The sequence below is a fragment of the Myzus persicae genome, unplaced genomic scaffold (assembly GCF_001856785.1).
Source record: "Myzus persicae strain clone G006 unplaced genomic scaffold, MPER_G0061.0, whole genome shotgun sequence".
In the NCBI taxonomy this organism is placed as follows: Eukaryota; Metazoa; Arthropoda; class Insecta; order Hemiptera; family Aphididae; genus Myzus; species Myzus persicae.
The window spans coordinates 311,191-334,206 of NW_019104422.1; the positions used below are offsets into that span (position 1 = coordinate 311,191).

At 25.3% G+C, this 23,016-nt stretch overlaps 1 protein-coding gene and 1 pseudogene across 3 annotated transcripts in view; one reads left to right on the forward strand and one right to left on the reverse strand.

Annotated features, from left to right (window-relative positions):
- The window catches only part of LOC111042056 (zwei Ig domain protein zig-8-like), a 246,677-nt gene that overhangs the window by 105,322 nt on the left and 118,339 nt on the right, over nt 1-23,016 (forward strand). The gene's annotated exons all lie outside the window — the stretch shown is intronic.
- Nucleotides 19,349-21,062, reverse strand: LOC111042058 (annotated as a pseudogene).

The window sequence follows — 23,016 nt, forward strand, 5'->3', positions numbered from 1 at the left end:
ACTGTAGTTTATAAACGGTTAAATTATATTTATTTAATACGCACATTAAACTTTTTAATTTACACAAAAACTTTATCGTAATTGATTATTATGCAGAACACAAAATGTGCGTGAACTTTTTTGAAACTCTTGGTGACGACGTTTTTCTTTCAAACTTTTCGCAAAGAAAAAAAACTGTTATTCATCTGTGCATGATTTTGTTGCCTGTTCCATTTCACTAATTTGTTTGAATCTGTCTTACCATTCTGTTTTTCCCGCATGCACTTTACCAACAATATATGGGTACAAGATAAATGATCGAGTTGGTATATTTTATGTTTACCTGAGATAAGCACTTCATTCGTCTATATATTAAATTGCTCTAGTGTGTTTTGAGATTTTTATTTTTAGTTCACCGTGAGACGTGGGCTATGATGGTGACTGTAAAGGATTGTTTTCTTTACATTGACTAATTGATAATATAGGACGAATTCTCTTGTATACCATACATAGTTGTGTTGTCTCACTGTCATGAATTATACAGACGGGAAAATTTGACAACATTTAAAAATACTGTACATATGTAACAAATATACTAAAAAATACAAATATTAGAATTTTTAATTTCCATTGATTATTTTGCTTATGTTGATCAAAAAATGCATAACCTTACGAAAATAAAAATTATCCCAATAAAATATTTATTGTAAGATTAAATCTTCATAATTTGTAATGTCATAATTACAAATGAATAGTAATATAAAAAATTGCATAATAAGTATAGTGTTGAACATAGAATAATTCAAGTATATTTGTTTACAAATATTGAGGCTATATTTATAATAACAGTATGTGTAATACACTAGAAAACAAAAAAAAATTAACTTGAAAAACATATTTTCATGTATGGATGAGATGGATAAACAGAATAGAAATAAAGACACAAAAAAAAAGCTTAGTTTGAGTCTCTAAGAGGTAGGGTGACAGAGCTCTATGAAGTTATTGGGAGAATGGTGTGTGGTGTAAAATAAGACGAAAAAGACAACTCTATTACGAGTGATTGGAAAACGAAAATTCAACCACGAAATGGGAATGCTATTTTTAGGGTGGCGAAAACTGGAAGAAATACAACATGTTCATACAATACACTCACAGGCCAACGGGCAACGGCATCGTGTCTGCAACTAATCCGTGTTTACTCGTGGAGGTGAACCGGAAAGACTGAAAACGCGACGCGAAAACCAAATGGTGAAGGATTCTTTCCGCATTCACCTGCCAAAGGTCGCGCCTCGTTAGGTTGCTGTGTTGGTGGCGGCGCGGTCTATACAATACATCCAATTATTGGCAATCTCGTTTTGGTGGGCCATACGTACGCCTCCAGTCGGCCTTTAACGATGACAATGACGAGTGAGAGAGTTGAGTTGATCCACCTTTGCCGTCGTAATGCATCACACCCACTCTTAACACACGCGAAAGGCCGCGGCGGCGTAATGTTATTACGATGAGGTTGCGTTCACCCGAAGCCAAAAATTTTATCTTATTTCCCACTCCTGTGTCTCTTTGTATATCTGTTTCCTCTCTCTCTCTCTCTCTCTCTCTCTCTTCTACTCACGCCGACATTGCATTTTTTTGTTTCGAGTAAACACATACACGGTAAACACACACGTGACCGGTGCAGCTGCAGAGTGTGGTAGACGAGAGGTGAGTGTTGTAGGTTAGCTAAACTTTGGACGAGACGGGGTGGTACGTCTGGTCTGTGTTAAGCTTTGGCGAAAAAGTAAAACAATAAACATTTCCGCCGCCACCAGAGTTCCTCGGTACGATCCTCGCCTTGACTTTGGGGACTAAGCGTGGCTCGGGAACAGTACAACGACAACACAACGCGATTCCGTTAGGTAGATATATATATATTATTTATTTATGGTATAGTGCGCGCCAGCTTAATGGGGGTGAGACAGTAATCGACTTACGCGATGGTTCCGTATGCAATATTACGGTCGTTAAAATTTCCGATGCGATATGATACGAATGGCAAATGCCACGTCGAAAAAAAGGAATCATTTTAAAAAATGTTATAAAAACGTATTCTATTTTCTCTGTCTCATCATATTGGTTTAAAGTAGTTGTAATTTAAAAAAAAAAAAAAAAATATTGGTAAGATTAATTATTATTTATTTGTAGATATTGCAGGCAATAATATGTGACATTGACTAATATGTATGCGATAATTATGATTAATTTATCAATTGCTATACACAATTTTCAAACTATTTGAAATGATTGTAAGTTATATTTTGACACTTAAAACATTTTTTTTAAACTTCAATTTTATTACCATACACTTGAAAATGTAATACAAGAATACAACATTCCATATAAGTCGTTTAACAGCAAAATAAATATTTGAAATACGTCATAGTAACGATGTTATTATGAGTGTTCTCATTAAAATGTCAACAAAATTAAATATCCAAATGTAAAATGACAATATTTTTTCATCAGAATTTTTGTTATTTTTGTTTAACTCAAAACATAATATATCGTAGAATCTTGAAAAATTAAATAATTATTTTCTATACACAGTGAATTTTTAAAATTATTTAGACTAATTTTAAAAACCGTGTATACATATAGTTAGGTACTATTTTGTGTTTTTTTTTAATACTTTGAAACATATTGTTAAAATTAAATGTATTTTTGATCTTAGATTTGTTAATATGCCATAAACGTAATAAAACAAATTATAATTTATACTATATCAATATTGCTGTTTATTTAAGATACCTAAATATGACGAAAAAAACTACCTCGTGGACCATTTTTACAAATGGTATACGTCTTTATTGTAAATTATGTAAACATAAATCAACAAAGAGTGTTAACTATTGTCGCAACCACAACTAACACTATGCAATGCTAGTGCATACATATGGTATACTTAAAATAATATTTACTCCAATCATTTATTTTTTACGATGACAGTCCTACAATAAAAGGATTCTTTTTGTGAAAATAAAAACCCTAGTTCCTATTGTTATGTTGATGAGAATACCATATTATTTTTATTGTTAAAAGTTGAACGATATTTTTTTTCAGTTTTTATTTTATGCCAAAATAATAGTCACTCCTGTATAAAATACATCCACATCTACATTTAAATAGACAATAAACTACACTTTTAGATACAAATCAATACTTTATTGATATTTATTGTTTACTTGTCCAGAATCAGTTATTTATTTTTATTCTCAAAAATAACTAAAAAAAAGTTAGCAGTAAATTATATTTATTTATAGTTTAGTTATATGTTAGTTATTAGTTGACCGCAAAATAATTTGTTGTCGACAAATATAGATCTAACAAATTATCGATATCAGCTGTTTATTTCGCTTAAGATCTAAATTAGTAATTTTTACCTAATTAGTTACTATGTATAATAACATATTTATTTCTTATGAAAATTATTTTTTTAATACAATTTATTTTACATGCATTGTTGCTTGTTGGTAAAATACCACTATTTTAATTAATAAGAATAATCAAATATGATTAATCCAATTTTTATCTCTTTAAACACAGATAAACTAAGATTTCACTAAGATATTTTTCACAAGCTCTCGTAGTATCCAATAAGTATTTTGATCAATTTTATCATTATCCATTATTTGAAATTTTGAACAATATTGCCGCTGATGGAAATAGCTTATAATCACTTTTACCACTTAGGGATTACAGTGGACATTGTTTGTAAACTTAGTGATCGTATATATAACATATATATATATATATATATATTGCAAACATTTTGTTCCATTAAACGTTAAGATAACATTATGTATAATGTTTTGCTTTGAAATGCCTTAGGAATTTATTTTCCATCCTTAAAATGAATAAATATTTTACAATTTCTGTAACTATAATCATGGTTTGAACTGTTTTTTGAATACAATTTTTATATTTATAATAGGTATATAAAACACAAAAGAAAAGCATTTCATTGTTTAGTAATTATTTATATGGATTGATTTTTACTATGCATTTAAGCTTGCTTATCCGTAAAGAAATTTCACTGATGTACATATTATAAAAGTATATTGTTCATGTATTTCCAAACAGAAATAATTTCGTAGCAATTAAAATATTAATTTATTGAACTGACAATTTGAACTAAAATTAAACATTTTTATAGTTATATTTAACTATTCAAGAATACCTACCATAGCTTTTATAAAAAATTTAGTACATTTTAATTCATGTCTTTAAAAGTTGTATAAAATTTTCCTGATGTGTAAGTCATTCAATCATTGTGTTTACCGATTGTTTTTTGATCTATTATTTCAAAGATACAATACTATACTAGTAGCTACATATAACTCTAAAATACTTATCAGAGACATATTTTATAGTGTTATTTAGTACTTTTGTTATTTCTCTACAATAAAATGATTCAATTGCAAAAAATAAGAGTTAATTTTTCCTCAAAAATTATAATACAAATATTAATAATACAAGTTTGCTTTTATCGACGAATATTGAAGACACAAGTTTTTACTTATTCTGTAGTTTTATTTTTTGAAAAACTAAATTAATACCTATGAGAATAAAAACTTTTTAAGATTTGAAACAAAAAATGACTTATAAACCCAAACATCAAAAACACAAAATTAACGATTAAAATTTTTTGCTCGTCATAAAAAATATATTAGTTAAATAAAGCGCTTGTGATGCAAATAAGTTTATTTTATTGAACATAAGTAGTGACTAGTGAGATTATTTTTGAATTTGTTGACTTCGCAAATACCAATCTGAAACATTAATATAAATACGTTAATATTGTTTAGTGTAGGTAATGGTATAATGGTTCATGGCTATTTCAATTAAACCAAGTTAACTTTTTAATTAAATTTAAAAAAAAAGAAAGTAGAATTAGCTTGTGTGTAAATGAAATTGGAATGTCAAAAGACCAGTGTATCGTCAGAAACACTCGCCGAACCGTATAATGATGATCACTTTAGAAATATAATATTAGCTAGGGTCCAGGAAAAGTAGTATTGAAGTATAAAATTGTGGCTATTTGTAATAGAGACATTTTGGTATGGTAAAAAATTAGTACAATAAATAAACAGTTATATATACTTAATATGTGGTCACATCGTTATCATTACCTTGTGACTTAGAATCAGCGATTTTAAATATTTTCTATAAAAATTTGTTGTTTATATTGTTATGCTTTTGTAAGCTTATGAAATAATTTATAGAAATTCAATGCTGGTATAAAAAATTACAATAAATTATGTACAAAACACAAATAATAAGAAAGAATAGATATAATTAGATGTAGACTTGGAGCTAAAATTAGTTTAAACATGTACCTATATCCAAGTCATTTCATTCAAATTGTAAAGATGTAAATATTTACTATCGTCTCACCGCCTAAAATAAAGATACATTAATATAAAAGCGATTATTGTTTAAGATTATTGATTGCACGCATTAGAATAATTAATGTTAATTATTTAGAAAAAATGCTTAAAATTAGGTATGACTATTGTCATAACAGGATGAACATTAATGTTCATTGATTATACTTTTGGTTCAAACACTCACTATGTACGAAATTAAAAAAAAATAAACATTACATAATAATGGTTGGTTTGCTATATAACCCATTAGACAATTAATTCTCTATAACGTATTAGTCACTCTCAATAACGAAACAATATTTTATGTTTCATAATACAATTTACGTGTTATCGTATCCATTACATATATAAACTATAAAAATAATCGGCAATAATGCCGAATAAAAAAGTCCAAACTAAGATAACAGACTATTTTAAATAAAGTATAAATATGTATAGTATAAAAATTAAATTATATTTAATAAGTATGTATAATAATAATAATAATTTAATGTAATACGTAAATATATATAAAATAATGTAAAAATAATGATGTGTTTGATATATAATATTACATAGGTACACATACCTTTATACATAAATAATTAAAATTTTGTTTTTTTTAAACCCTCTCTATTACGAAAACTCTCTATAACGAAAGAAATCTGTTGGTCCCTTCAGATTCGTTATAAAGAGTTTTGACTGTATATATAATTCAATAATTTATCTGAGCATAATTTTCTATCAGAGATTATAATGAACACGTATAACAACTTCCAATAATTCATTAATAGTTTACTATATAATAATAAACTTGTTACACTGACATTATCAAATTAAAATAATTTACATACCTAACATTTTGTTCTAAACGAACGATATTTTTATTTACATTTTGAATGTTAAAAATTTAAGATAGTATTTAGGTTTCCATATTATGAATGAAAAATATGTTTTAATAGTAAGTGGAATGTAAATTATTTCTGAAAAATCTAATTATGATCTATTCATCAACAAATATATTTGTTTTAAATTTAAATAAAATATAACACAAGGTTGATATTAAAACTTATTTTTAATTTTATGATTGATTTGAGGTTTAATTCAAAACAAAACATATAAGTTAATTTATAATTTTTTGATTTATACATTAAGTAAAGTTAAATTTATAGGTTTAATTCTAGGAACTATTTATTTGGTAATTTAATAGAACATTATGTTTTTGCCAAAAGTTTAATTACAAGACGTCATGAATATTATGTTGTCTGGAAAACAACACAATTAGTAGAATATATAAGTAAAATTACTTTCCTTATAGTTTGAATATTATTTTACTGCAAAAATATTTTAATCTCGAAATGGACGAGGTTGGTGTAATAGTTGTTAAATCATAAGCCCTGTCCTTGCACCATCATAATGTTTAATAAAATATTTTATAATGATATTTACATATATTAGTATATCAATTGAAATTTTAATATTTTTATTGATAGCTCAGATTGGTATACAATTAATTATATGACTTATAGACATTAGTATATACTATATACTCGTATGTTATTAAATTTATCATAAGTTTACAAGACAGAAAGTGTAAAGATTAGGTCACTTTAAAATTACAATTCCTCACGCTCAAATGCACAATTAATCCAATCAGACGTGCATTCTTTTATATTCGAGACGACAACAACGATGCACTTAAAAACACAAATATTAATGATATTTCTGGTGTGTGCCTGATGAAAATTTAACCAACCTCCCATTAACCTTTCCACTATTGAGTTTGAACATAACATTAATTTTTAAAGTACATGGAGATAGCTTGTTCCAATCATGATTCACGATGTGCGAAATGCGTGAAATGATAACTACTACACCCCAACAATGAAAGAAAGGGATGCGCAGTTGTGAGAGATACGAATTTAAAACACCAATGTTTTCTTTAGAAAAAAAAAAAAAACACTGACCCCAAAAACCGTCAGCACCATATTTTGCTGTCGATGATGATAATACATTATTGTAGGGAGAGATGAATTTTTCTTTTATTAATTCTCCTACCACTGAAAACAATAAAGCAAAATGCCATATTATTATCTTTGACAATGTCGAGGAAATGTCCCAAATTACTGTTACAAACAATGCACCTAATATAGCATAGTGTTTTCGGTCACACAAGAATTGTAAAACAGAAAGAACAAAAAATTCATGAAATACTATTGTGTTGTAAACCCTTCTAGATTTTGGCATTTTTATTAGTTCTGTTTTCTGTGAAATATACTAAGTAAATGATGACACTAAAAATTATATTAAGCTTATCTCAATGTCATAGTAAGATTATTGCTAAACGTCTAAGCTATGTTATTTATCGTATTCGTATTAAAATTGTTAGTTAAATTCATTAGGCTTTCTTTGCTGTGTTTAACAAAAATATAAAACAATTAATTTAAACAATTTAATCTAAATATATATATATATATATTAAATTTAATCTAACGATGCTGAATAATCAATAAATTAAAAAATCGTAAGTGCAAAAAATCACAAATATCATATTTTCCACCGTTTAAAAGATACCTATAAAACCAACATAAAACTATTACTTCTAAGTTCTAACATAAAACGATTTAAACATTTTTTTTTTTGTTAACTGATTAAATTGCATCTCCTCATGACTCAATATGAGAATGATATGAACAATCATATGCCACCCACTGAATAAATATAAACTAATATTTCTACACCATTTTTTAATTTTGCCCAGGAAAATTTTTATAATACACTTTCTTAGCAGATTTACTGATTCCACCGATATTATTTTTTTTTTTTTATAAGCTTTGTGAAATCGCTCAACATAAAATGTGTACAGCAGACTTCTATAATGATAGTAAGAGCTGAAATAAATATAATGACATTTATGAAATTGTACATCTTACTCAGAAAAAATGAAATAATACCGTCTTCTTCTTTTTTTCTTCTTCGTTTACTTATACAATTTTATATAATTATTTTTATTGTAAATGTAATAAATCTATAGGATTGCGCTGAACTTTTTAAATGTTTATTATTACATTAAAAATAAATTATATTAACATTTTTATGAAGAATTTACAAAAAAAAAACAAAGAAAAAATTAAATCTTTGTTTTTGAATGGTAACAGAGCAGGGAAATAAATAAGTTAATTGAGTTATTCATGAATACAGTTCAAAACATACCATTCAAGAATTATTAAATTAATATACTTCTAGAAATGTATTTATATATTTAAATAATTAAAACTACAATGACCTAAGTCAACTTTTATTCTGTCATGTGCATAATCTTATTTTGATCCTAAGTCGTTGTATTCAATGTGTTTTAATTGTTTTGTAAGAGGACCTCAGATTTTTTTATATAAATAATGACATTCTTTTTTATTTTTGGTCGTATATTTCATTTTTTGTACAATCTTAATAAACTCAGATTCATATACAAAAAAATCAGCTCTTATTATTGTGTAAAATACATCATAAAAATATTTTTTAAGTGGTAATGCGTTTTTTTGGTTTAATGGGTCGATCTTCCCAAGTTGAATTTTTAATACTAATTCATTTTTACCCTAGAACTTTGTTTTGCTATACTGAACTGCAGAATATTAAGCAAATGATAGGTAGTATTGTTACTCTTGAAAAGCATCAGTAATCACGTTCTACTTTTATGTTCGTTACAATGAATATTGTGAAAACAACTAACGATTTTCCGAGAACATACATAATAATATTATGTCTTTACATTCTGTCTCAAGGAAGAATGGTATGGTATCTTGAAAAAAAACTGGTCAATTTAAACCCACACCTTGCCCACTGGTACAACAACCATCAGTTGAGGTGATTTTGACATACGTCTGTATAATATTATTACTCTATGGATCGAGTGTATGAAGGGGATCATAGCTTGAAATATCAATATATTAAATATGGTTTAGATCCTTTATAGTTTATATATATATATATATATATTAATACAATTTATCATGACTTTCTACTTTCTACTCTATGTTATTGTCTAGATTTTTGATGTACGAGGTTTAAAATGTCAGAGTAAGTGATACTATTCTGATTGGTACATATTGTATCACTTTATTTGTATGACTACTAAATGTTGGCTGAAAATATGAAAATATGATTTTTAATGCTGTATAATAAAATCAAAAAATTATAAACATCCGTTAAACTAACTCAAAATTTAAAACAGTCCATATGGAGTTATGATAGTCAAAAATATAGGTTATTAATTTTAGTGTTGTACACCTTATAATAATAATTTTCAAAATTGTCCATAATTGATTCAATGTTTTTGTAATTAATGAATTAATTTAAATTATCTATGTAAGTTGTAAGTCTAAGATACCATTTTTGATTTTTTGGCAGTGATTTAAGACTTTCATATTAATATAAGTCATTATATTATTGTACATTGCTTTTACTTAATAGTCTAAATGTATAAGTAGTTTATAGTATAGGTATACTATTTAAACGATATGATAATATAATTACTAAATTGATACACCTTTACTCTATAAACTTGATTTTATTGACAACGATTTCATTGAAGTGCAATAACCTATATAATTAAGCAACGGAGGGGATCGATGGGACAGGACTCTGCAACAGTTCGTCCCTATAAATAGCTCAGTCTACATGAACAAAATGGAAACAGGGGCTTCAACTGTTAACATAGCCATAAAACGTATCTTATACATTAATGTTCTTAAACCAGGCTACTAAAATATTATTTTTAAATGTGTGTAGAATAATAATTGAATATTATTCTGTAAAATTTAATTTAATTTGTAGAAATATAGTGTGAGCAATATATATATAGAACGAAAAGTTAGATATTCAAACCGAAAAGATACCCAATATGCTATTCTAAAATTCAATATTGAGAATTGATCAAGAATAGTTGATATTCAGTGGTGTAGAGTATAAAACTGTAGAGGAATTTCACAGTAAAGCTCGTAAGACAAAACATAGACTATTGACTTATTCGTATACATAAAGAACATACGAAATTACTCACTGTTATTTTTTAGTATTAGCTTATAGTAATTATCAAAATATTTTGAACAACTTAAAAACAAATATTATTAGTAAAACTATAATACAAAAATTAAAAAGGTTTGTTCGTTTTTTTTTTCTATTTAATTTAACTTACGTGCTACATTCATCAAACTATTTGATTAAAAATATAACTGAACTTATATAATATTGAATATTTCAATGTCGAATATAAGTGTAATAACTATTTCTTATTTTCATGTTATATAAGACAGTATAGCCTATAGTATAAACATTTTTTTGTGAAGTTCTATTTTTGCAATAAATATTTTATGTCTTTTATAATTCAGCTATAGTAAAATGTCCTTTTAATTATTGTTAACCCTTGCAACCAAACAAATATTTGAAAAAAAATGATAGAAATACTGTACAAATCAATTTTATTATGTGCATTATGTTTCAAAACTTTCCAGAAATGATTGATTTGTGTGGCTGGTAAGTATATAATTTCAGACTAGCAAATATTTTAAAATTAAATTGTTCGACCACAAATATGATCAATTTATATATCATTATATTTTATATAAAGCATAGTCAATTATGATAGTTGTGAAAAATGGTTACCGTATAGAATAGAATATTTACTCGTTCGGGTTGTGCCTTTGAATATTCGGAACTTGCTGCTGCCACCTCACATTATATGTCAGGATTGAAGAGGCTATAAACGTGACGTGCTTGTTAAGCGTGATCGGCTCTGGAATTTACACATTCGTCCTGTGTGCAAGATGAAGTGGATAATCCGATTTTCACCCGATGTTGCTTGTATAAATTGCCACCAAAACTTCCCCCATACCCCTATTCAGGAACTCTGAAGAGTTGACAATTTTGTAAACCCACTATAGTGCATCAATGATAGACAACGGGTAGGTACCTACCTACCTATAGACTTTGTCAAAACCAATAAATAATTCATTTAATGTATCAATGTAAAATAACTAAATTATGAACAATGTTATTTAATTCAACAGTAAATGGATAGTCAAAACGTCAGCATTTCTCAAGATAATAAAACAAAACAATTTTAAATTTACACCTCCTCAGAAATAATAAAAATGAATCCTTAATTTAATATTTTGTACAGTAATTTTCAACATTTTGTTTTTAATATATGAGTAATATTTTTCAATCTTTTTTTACAGGTGAGTACTCAATTATTCAAATATCAAGATATAAACACAAAATTAGTAAGATATACCACATTATATACTTATAAAAAAATTATTGAATACTATTGCAAAAAATGTATTTTTTGCGTTTCCGTATATAAAATAATTTAATTTAGTTTATGTAGTAAATTGTGAGTATTAAAATACACTATACAGTATAACTAACTCAAGCCTATAAGTGTGATATGCTATTTAAGACAAATTTTAATTCAATTATAAATATATCAATTATTTAATAATGTACAATTCAGTTTAAATTGTTCATTATAAATAAATGTGTATTGAATATAATGTTGAATTTTATAATACACAATTTTCATAAAATGGAATATTAACAATTTTTGTTCATATCATAAAAATGTAGTAACCTTTTTTTATTTCCTATCATTAAAAAATGTAATAGAGTATAACACAGTTTTATTATATACGAGTATGTATTCATGTTCTGATTTTTAACCAAATATTTAAAAATACTTTTGATTTCTTATATCATTTGGCATTTAATAAGTGTCCTGTATTGATAGACGCGATACCATTACACTACCGTTTTTTTTCAAATGGGAATTGCCTTTTTTCTTGTAAATTATTGAGTAGCTGGCTTTTTTTTTTAACTGTAAACGTATAATAAGTAGGTACTATATATAGATAAAATATTATATTTAATACTTTTTTTTTTGTAAATCAATGTTTAATAAATGTTATCTTTAGTACCTATAACAGGTTAATTTATTTAAAAACTATTTTTTCAAATGTTCAAAAAATTCCTCCACTTAACAATTTACAGTAAAAAACAAATGGTTGTCATTTTAATAAAGAAACTAGTATCGCATGAAATTCCCATTAAATGGTATAAACTAATTGCATAATGTTACTTATATCTAAGTATTTGAAAATATGGTCCTTTGATAATCAGTAAACTTACAAATTCTAAATATCAGAATTACCTAGTATAAAATCATTAATTTAATAATTTAAGCAAACATGTGTTGGAACATGCTGGGTAAATCATTCTGTATGCATAGGTTTTATGTAGTTTCATAAATTATGTCTAAAAACTGACACATTTTATTCGAAACATTATTTTAATTATTTATTATTATGAATTTTAAAATGGTACAACAAAATTTAAAAAATACATATTGTTTAATAGAAATTAATAGATATTTACGATAAGTTTAAAAATTCTATAAATAGTATAATTTATATATGTATTTTTTTATTTATTAAATTGAGTTCAGTTTTCCACATCTGAGATCACTAGCCAGGATTATTTAATAGGTTTATTACTGTGAGGGAGGATAGGGTTAGTTAGATGGAACATTACATTTATATGTGGCTAGAATTTGTTACTAAAACTCGGATGGGCACCATTCATTACCGGGAACTAGTGACATCATCTGATGCTTGACTTCAGAATACGTTAGTGACCGGTTTGAGTGATATAGGATCTATAAACTTAGATCATAAGCTATCTTATAATAATATATAACAGGTATCTAGATTTTCATCATCACCTTTAACATTTTGGATGTACTGAATAATGATTGAACTATGTAGGACATAGGTTATATCAATATGAATTATGAATACGATAATACAATATTTTTAGTAATTAAGACATTTTTTATAAGTAACTATCTGTTATAAAGGCAAAATGGTTTTTTCTCAATTATTTTCAACACGACTTGAAATTGAATTAAATTTCAGGCTTGAAAAAAAACAGTCTACCAACTTCACATGATTGACGTAAAATAAATTGTTTAATGTTACTATATTAATATAATTATTGTGGTTTAAATTATAACTTACTGAATACTAATGGAAATATTGAATATATGTACAATATTTTGCGTCGATATGAGTTTATATACGGTCGTTTTTGAATATCAGATAATTTATTTCTAAGTAAAAACATCTGAATATCTAGGTTCAAGAATTAAACAATACAAGGAAAGGGACAACATTAATCTAGCTTTTTGTAATTATATAACTATTTCAACTTTAATCAAACCCTCAACGTAGAACTAACACAATATTGTGTCATACAAAATCTAAAAAAAATTATCAGAATGAACACAATAATTATATTTAGGTACATCTTGTGTCACGAGTGTTATTCTAAATAACTATTGCATTTTCAATTTTACTCGTCTTATTTCCAATAATATTGACACAGTTTATTGGATACATAAACAATTTGAGCACACAATTTACTACGTCATAGTTTAATTAGTGTATTTGAATCAAATATTGAAACTACATAAACTCACAATAGTTTATTAATTTTAAAAATATTAAAATATTTATAAATAATTTCACAAAAGTCTCATAAGATAATGTTATTTTATTGTAATTTTGTTATAGAATATATTTTTATTTAAAATATGTTCATCATCAATATAGGTAATATCAAATAAGATTGAATTCATTACGTGTAGGAGTTTTCTAAATTCTAGTTGGATTGTTAGCTAGATTAATACATTATATCGGATACCGGACCATAACTATTGTATAATTATGAAATATAAGAAATCAAATATATATATTAAATTTATTTAAGAAAATAACTTTTGTGTACGAACATAAAATTTAAATAAAAATATATTTTTATTTACTATTTAAATAAAGAATTAAAGATGGCAAATTAAGTTGGCAGGATAGAAGGATTATTTCGTTGGCTTTAATGAAGAAGTATCTTAGTGTCAGATTAATGTTATGGGCTTTAAAATAAAATATACCACAGAAGTCAGGTTTAACTGAGTGCTGGTAGAGAAGTCCAAGGTGGCTGAATTTATTCGCACTCTCATGAAAAATCATTTACCATAACAATACAAATTTCATAATAATAACTCATCAAACTACCTATCAATTTTTGTTTTTGTTTTCAATAAACCTCCACAGAAGGGGCCAATATTAGAGATATACATTGTATATTTATTTATATAAACACAGGTTTTATAAAAAAAAATGTAAACACCGTGGTTAACAAATATATGGTTATGAGTTAATATTAAAGTTATAATCATTTTTATGAAATACCCACGAATGTAGTGTGCAACATTCAACATTTATTGTAATTCCAATTTTTAATTTCCAATGTTTAATATTAAAACCAATCGATTCGTTATTTATCTTTGTATACTATACAATTTCACGTTTCACTATTTATTCGACAATAAATACTTTGTGAAGAGAAAGGTCGCTTTACCGTCGTTAATAGGCGTAAAATTAAATACTATCGATTCTAAGCTTCTTTAATGAAATTTATGTTTAATCTGTAGTTTTCAATTTAAAGTTTTAAGTATTTGATTCAATTGTAGATATTTTATCCCATACCTAAGTGTTTTAATTAATAAATAACTTATAGGTAAGCCACAACTATTCCTTCGTCACAATACAGTGTAAATGAAAAATAATCAAAATAGTTCGTACGTCGACTGTTGATATACTACACTGAAAATCTTTTTTCTTCTTAAAACTATCAATCGATGTTATGTTATTTGCATAAATTTGTTACACTTTTAATAAAAAAATACGATTTCTTTTCAGAACTACACGATCTTGCATTCGTTGTATTACTCTATTATAACTACTGTGCATGAGCTACTTGATATTGGAAACTAGAAACTACATTACGTCTCTAATACCGTTCTTTCGAATATGTGAATACCTTCGTTCAATCACATTCTGCTTATTTGTTTTGTTATGTATTACGTTGTTGAAATGTTAATAAAGTACCGTTCGTTTAAAAATGTAATTTATAGTTCTAAGTTAGGTAGTACTTTAGTAGGTAGTAAATAGTTAACACATAAGTTTTGTTATTATCAAACTTTTGTTTGTTTGATAGTTTATGTATACATAGCATATACATTAACCTAAAATAAGTATAATGTTATTAACACTGTTTAAACATTTTTTTTTCAAGAACCTCAATTAAACGCATCTAATTGATTTTGAAACCAGAAAGATTCAATTTTCCTTCATGGAGTTCTCATATCTTTCTTACATTCTCTTTGTCCGATGTTTTTATGTAATTGTTTTTTTAACAACTTTTGTTCTGTTTTTCAATAGAATCGTACAAAGTAAACGCAAGATATAAAAAGCAGTTTTGTTAGATGAAATTTTTTCAAGCACTTTCATACACTTCTATCAGATATTTTCTGAAATTAATATCCACTTATTAAATTATTGTTTATTTGTACGTCGATACATTAAAAATAAAAATAAAACATATAATTTAGAAAAAAGTTTTACGATGCAATTACTTAGAACACCACGAGACACTAACCACTCTCAAAATATGGCTCTAATAAAAAATACCCAATTTGGCTATACGTTAACCTAATATGCTCATTTACACGCTAAGTAATATTCACAATATAGATATACAAAACATGTATTAATGTTACAATCCAAAAACGTATCATTAATATTATTATTAATTGAATCTATACCTACAAAGTCTAAAATATATAGGTATTACATTTTACTATATCGCATGGTAGGCGTGGGACTACAGATATTTTACCAGTTAGGACCTTAGTTGGACGTATCCGGAGACCATATATTAAAAAAAATAAACCCTTAGAAAATATGATATACTCCGCTTTTGCATACATAAAGATGGAATATGTGACATTTTTTCCGGGCTACTTATTATGCGTGTCCTTGCTGTATAATGGGGGATGGTTGTCATATTATGATGTTCTGTGGAAAAAAAAGATTTCATTTCAATACTTTTCTATTCTATATTGGACACCTCTGTGAGACTATACCATACTATATTCACTGTTTACACTAGGCATAAAATATAAATTATAAAAAAATATATTTTAAGAACATTTTTTTTTTCGATGTGTACCAATTAGGTAAATTCAAATTTCAGTTCCATAAGCGATAATTGTCATAAGTGTGACAATAATTACACCAACGAAAATTCATTAAATGTTTAAGTAAATAAGCCTATCTAAAACAAACAAAAAATGTCTAGCAATTCAAAACATTTAACGTTATTATTTTCAATATTAAAAGATAACTAGTGTAAACTCACACTTGCCAACTGACTAAACAACTACAGTATGTTTCTCAAATATTTTTAAATACCGTCTTTCTAATACTTTTCATAATGTTAATCACAAACACACATAGCCTTAAAATAAATTTAATTTATTCATATAATGTTTAAATCATTATTATCGATTCATATTATAAATTTTTAAACAAAATAAAATAATTCCTTAGGTACAAAAATTACCTAATATTTCATAACAATTAAGATATTTATATTATATATTATATTGACTACTATACTAACAATAAAATAATATTACCTAGTATTTTTATTTGTTATTGTAAATTCTATTTAGACTTAAATGTATATAATTATTCTTAAAGTTGAGAACTCAAAAGATTGGTGTCATCGTTTTTTTTTCACAAAATATAAAACTAAATATATTACAAAGAAATTCATCGAATTCACAGTATAAAATTAATCTGTGTGGCTATATACGTTTTATTATTTTGGTTATTAATGAGATAAATTAATGGATCAAGTCTGTTTGTATAACAGTTCGTATACCTTATAAATAATATGCATTTAGAATTTATTATAATAATCAAACCATCTACTGCTCTCTATATTTCAGAATTTTAGGTATCTCGCAACGGATTATTTACTCACTCCTCCCGGCACATCACATTAAATTATTTTTTCCTTTAGATCTTGTGACTTTTACACATTTTGATATATTTGAAAAAAGCAATTAACTAAAAGAACAGCATACAACTAAATGTATAATATTTTTCCAAAATACCTACCTCAATTACCATATTATTGTGATTTTTTTTTAGACTATATAAGTAACGATTTTCCAACATTTTATTATTGTCGAAAAATATTTAATTTACCTAGGTACATAGTTGTCATAGGTTATTCATACAATTTTGATCACTTAACAAAAAGATATCCTTAAGTTTGGAAATATAATAGTCCCATACATGAACTTGTTCAGTTTGGTACAATATCTTCTCAAAGAAAGACATTTGTAATAGAGAAAAGCAAATGCAAAAGGGTTAAGTTAACCTACTAAAAAAAAAATAATATTAACAAAAACTAGCAAAAATTGCTACAAAATGCACCAAATGTTGTAATTTTTCATTAAAACTTAAATTATTCTTGATTACAAGTAATAATATTAATTATAATATTCTCTAAACTCAAGTGTAGGTTCTTTCAATATACCAAAAATAATTAAATTCCTATTCAGCAATGAAAATTGTTTATTTGTATATTTAATGAACCACAATTATAGGAGACATCTTATGCTATCGACATATTATTTTAATATGAAGACCAATTGTTTTATTATTTTTATTTTTAAGTGCAATGATAATAATTATTATTAATTTAGCATTAATAAATAGTAAGTATAACATATTAATTCACTTGTGATATACATAAGGTATGTCTAAATCATTTACATTTCAAAAGAGTTTTAATAACATACAATTTATTGTGATTGTAAACACTAATATTATTATATAAGGTTTATTGAATAATGTAAGTATTAATTATTAAAACAAACTATAGTAGTTAGGTTATAGGTATATTTACTTTTAACTGCTACTTTTTCTATTAAAATTTAAACATTTACCACTCTGAAAGTGTCATATGGAACAGTAAAATAAAATAATGTAAATTTTAGAAAAAGTCCCGTAAAATATAAATGTAATGTTCAGTAAAACACCGGGTTCATACTCACTCATGTTTAAAAACTATCACATTTATTTAGCATATTTTTTTTCATATCGTTATATACAGGACAACTAGTTAATTAAATTATATTATATAAATAAAAAATTTATCTATGACGTTATTTATGATTATGCTATTAGAGTTATTCATTTACTTATAATGACAATGTACATTTTTTACTTTTAGTTTCACCACAAAATAATGCGAAATAGTGTAAGAACTCTTTAAGTCCAGTTTAGCCTAAAACAAATGTATTTTAAATTAGTAAAATTGTTTTGTCATTGAAATATAATTTTATATTTTTTACAACCTTTTATAATAATAAAAATTATATGATATTTAAATTGTTTTCATGTAGTTGTTTTCTTTTATAAAATAATATGGTTTTATAATAGTAACTATAGGTTCCTACTTCTCCATGTTACATTTGTTTTAGTTTAATCTAAACAAAGCGAGAATGTACCTGGTTTTGTTCCTACTATAATAGTTGGTAAAATGGACATATTATTCTCAGATTATTTAAAAGCTATTGAAACGTGTATGAAAACGTATTTAATTTAAATGAAGAGTAGTGGATTTTTTGCAATTAGGATAGTAACATATTATATTTTAAGTATTGACTATTAAATATATCAAAAACAAAGACCGGTCTAATAATAACATGAATATTAATAAAGTTAATGATTATTATATACAGCTGATATTAAATTATACGAACCAGATATAAATGAAAAAAAATTGTCTTTAAGATAGTAGATTACCGGATTAAATATGTAATCCAGTTTCGATTACTAAAATCCTGTAGTAAACGTATACAATTAAGCATAAAACCCCAACCATTAACCAATGCTGTACGTAATTTTCCAAAACGAAGATAATTCATTAAAAAATATATATTTATTATACCACATAATATTATGTGCATGAATATATCACGCGTCTGATCATTGAGGATGCTTGGTGAATTACTCTGTATTATATAAATTTAATATATTTTATTATAAATGTGAAATTGTAAAATTAAATTAATAAAATCAAAGTAAATACACTATTAAAACACAAACTATTTATACAACTATATTGCATTATAATATTTATTACTTTCATGTATAATACCGTATAAAAGTATACATAGCTGTAGTATGATCGTATAGATGCTATCTATTCAAATATATTACATAACATTATCTTTATAACAAATGTTTGCACATCTCTTCATTATTGACCCTATCAACTTTATATTTTATAAGGTAGTGGACGATATAGTGTACTGGATCCGTGACGCGTTTTCTGACAACGTCGTATAAGATTTCTGGTAAAACTTCTGAAAAATTTTCTTTCAGAAACTGTAATTCCATTTTGTAATCTTCAAACCACTTTTTCTCTTTTACCGGTGTCAAAAGTTCTATAAAAAAAGTAAAAGTTTAAACTTCGTTTGACACAATTTGTATCGCTGTTCTAACCAACGCGTTTGGATGAGGGATTTCTTGTTTTACATGAGTAATCATAACAAACCATTGGTCGTTGTTTTATGCATCTAGTAATAAACGAAACATTTTTGACTAAATTCACCGTTGGATGACTTGTTACTGTAAAATCATGTTAATATTGAATATTTATTAGTTGAATCAAGAAAAACGCTTTAAATACAAAGTTTTTAATTCAACAAAGTTTAAATTCTCAATTAACACTAAATTCCTAATTAATTAATTTATCATTTGAATTGTATTGAATATCTCATGGTATAATAATTATTAAATATTATGCTAAAGACATAATACATTTATTATTTACAAATATATATTAGAATAAGTATTTTTGAAGTATTTTTAAAATGTATTTATCAACTATTTATGTTCCGATGATGTATAAATATATTGAGTATTGTAAATACCTCTATATAATATCTCTATTATAATATATTATAAAATATTTCATTGTTTGTTATATTAGTAGATTTTTTCAATTTTAATTATTTAAAGTTACTCTTTTTATTATTTTCAAAATTATAATATTATTATATTATACATTTGTTTATTAACTATGATTTCTTAAGACTTTCATGATACTAAAATGTATTTGAATCGAATAATTATTAAATATATTTTCTTTTGTCATATTAATTTTGATACAATAGGTATTTAAGGTGAATTTATTTATCACAGAAAATCTTGAGCATTTATACCTTTCATCTCGTTTTCACTAATCTTGTTCTCTTCAAAAGATTTATTTTTCACAGCCATCATTTTAAGTTGACGTTCTTTCTGTTCATCTAAGAAACCGCCCCATTCGTCTTCTTGATATAGATCGTTGTAATTATCATTATAAACGGATTCTTGGGAAAAAGAACTAGGCCAATTATTGTCTAGTAAATTTGAAAAGTTTGATAGTGAGTTTTTTGGTGATGTATTTCCGTTAATTACTTTTAAATTTGTGATGGCTGATTTGTCTTCCATAATATCATCTTGCGTTCCGTTAATAAAATTAGCAAAATCATCGTGTTTTGATGATGCTGGTAGGTCATTTAAATTCGTATCATTATCGACATTGTCTGGGACTGTTATTCCAGATAATATGTTCTTGATCATTAATATATTAATACTTTTTTCAAACCCATCAGACATGTTTCAAATTGGATTTATATTTATAAAATTGTATTTACAAAATTATTTATACAGGGTTCAGTTATATAAATTTAAAAAACTAAATATTAGTAACCTTAGAAATATAAGTGTCTGAATAACTTATATGTATTTAAAATTATTATTTATTTTTACTAAATAATTTGAATGTATATACAGTAACTACAAAACAGTAATCAGATTTAGATGTATATATACTCCGTTTGTATTACTACTAACTAAGTATATATTATTTATATTCAACTAAACAAAGGAATTTTGTTAATTTATTTGTCTTTTAATATTGTATTATAATTATTTTTATACTCTTTGAATAATAATTATTAAGATTGTTATATTTACAAGTATAAACAACGGAATAATATTAAACAAATAATTACGTATTTACAATGGAATGACATTTCCTAGATATAACAATTTAAAAAAATATGAGGATGCCGCTATAGTAAGTTGATACATTAGTTTAACACTTATGATGTATAAATATATAATAGATACAATTGAAAATAACAGAAGGTTTTCTGATGTACAATACATTTGTTTCCATAATTATTTACCCCAATTTTATGACTCTCTAGGCGCAAATTCGCTAAAACAAAACATAAATACGTTAATTGTTAATATGATATTTATTCGAGTTTAAAAATGTTTTATGTGACTGAATGTTAAACACCGTTCACACCATACAATTAAAATTAAAATAACAATATTATATATTATTACCAAAGTACCCATAGCTTATTATTTAAATAATAAAATGGGTAGATAGGTATATAAATATTTCAAAAGAAACTACGGATATTAATAAAATATTATTGGCATTGAAAAAGTTATTAATTGTTAGCTTATTCTTATAAAAAAAAACACACAAAATTAAACTACATATTTAAAGGTAGGTATTTATAAATACAATTTAAAAAAAATATTTTAATATTATTAAGCAACCAATGTTATAGTTACCTTAACTATTACAAACTACATATTTCAACAATTAATTATTGATACCTACTTAATTAATCTAAATGTATTATAGCTATCTCGTTATATTACTCATATTGATTTTAATAAGTAGGTATAATATTAGTTTAGGTTAATGTTATTATGATGAATTAATTCTTTTGCACATTTTAAATAACTATAAATTACGTTACATTTTTTAATTTATGTCCACACTGATGAATAGAACTTTAACATTTAATTAATTTATAATTCATTAATGTATATTGTAGCAAACACTTATTCCCTACATTATTTGAGAATAATAAATTAATGATATTATATGGCATAATATCGCGAAATCGTTTTTTTTTTTAGATTATATTATATTATAAAATATTTATTTTAGATTCTGAGTGGGGTAATAAATCTATCAAACGTATTTACAATGCTGTGTGTGTGTGTTTTTGTATGTGTTTGTGTATTACTTGTATATTCGAAATAATTCTTCAATATATTTTTTCTGATTGTCCTGAATCTAGTTTGTACTTTTGGTAATTTTCTTACTAAAATAAGGAGAATAACAAAATACTTACTTAAAACAAGTAATCGGTTTTGTTTTTTGGTTTAATTAAAGCAATAAATAACTGTAGGGACTACGTACCATTGCGTCAATAAGTACACTTCATCATGAGTCCCACGGCTTATGCCGTCTTACACGCACATATTATTATCACTATCGACATGTTCATTATTATTGTTATTTTTGTAAACAGGTGCGTCATGTTGACGTTGTACCCGTTGTCTTGAAACTTCAATTATTTTCTATTTCTAATTTCTAGTGAGAACGCTACTAGTATAAACCCAACCCTTTGTGCCACTTAATAAGAAGAATATTGCATTATATGATTTTTGTCATTATTTATATACATCACTAAATAGAAATTGGCATAAATAGAACCTTTATTATCTATGCTAATTGGTCGGTGGTCCATTATTAAACTTTAACATCAAAATATTTTGACATATTAGAAAAACAA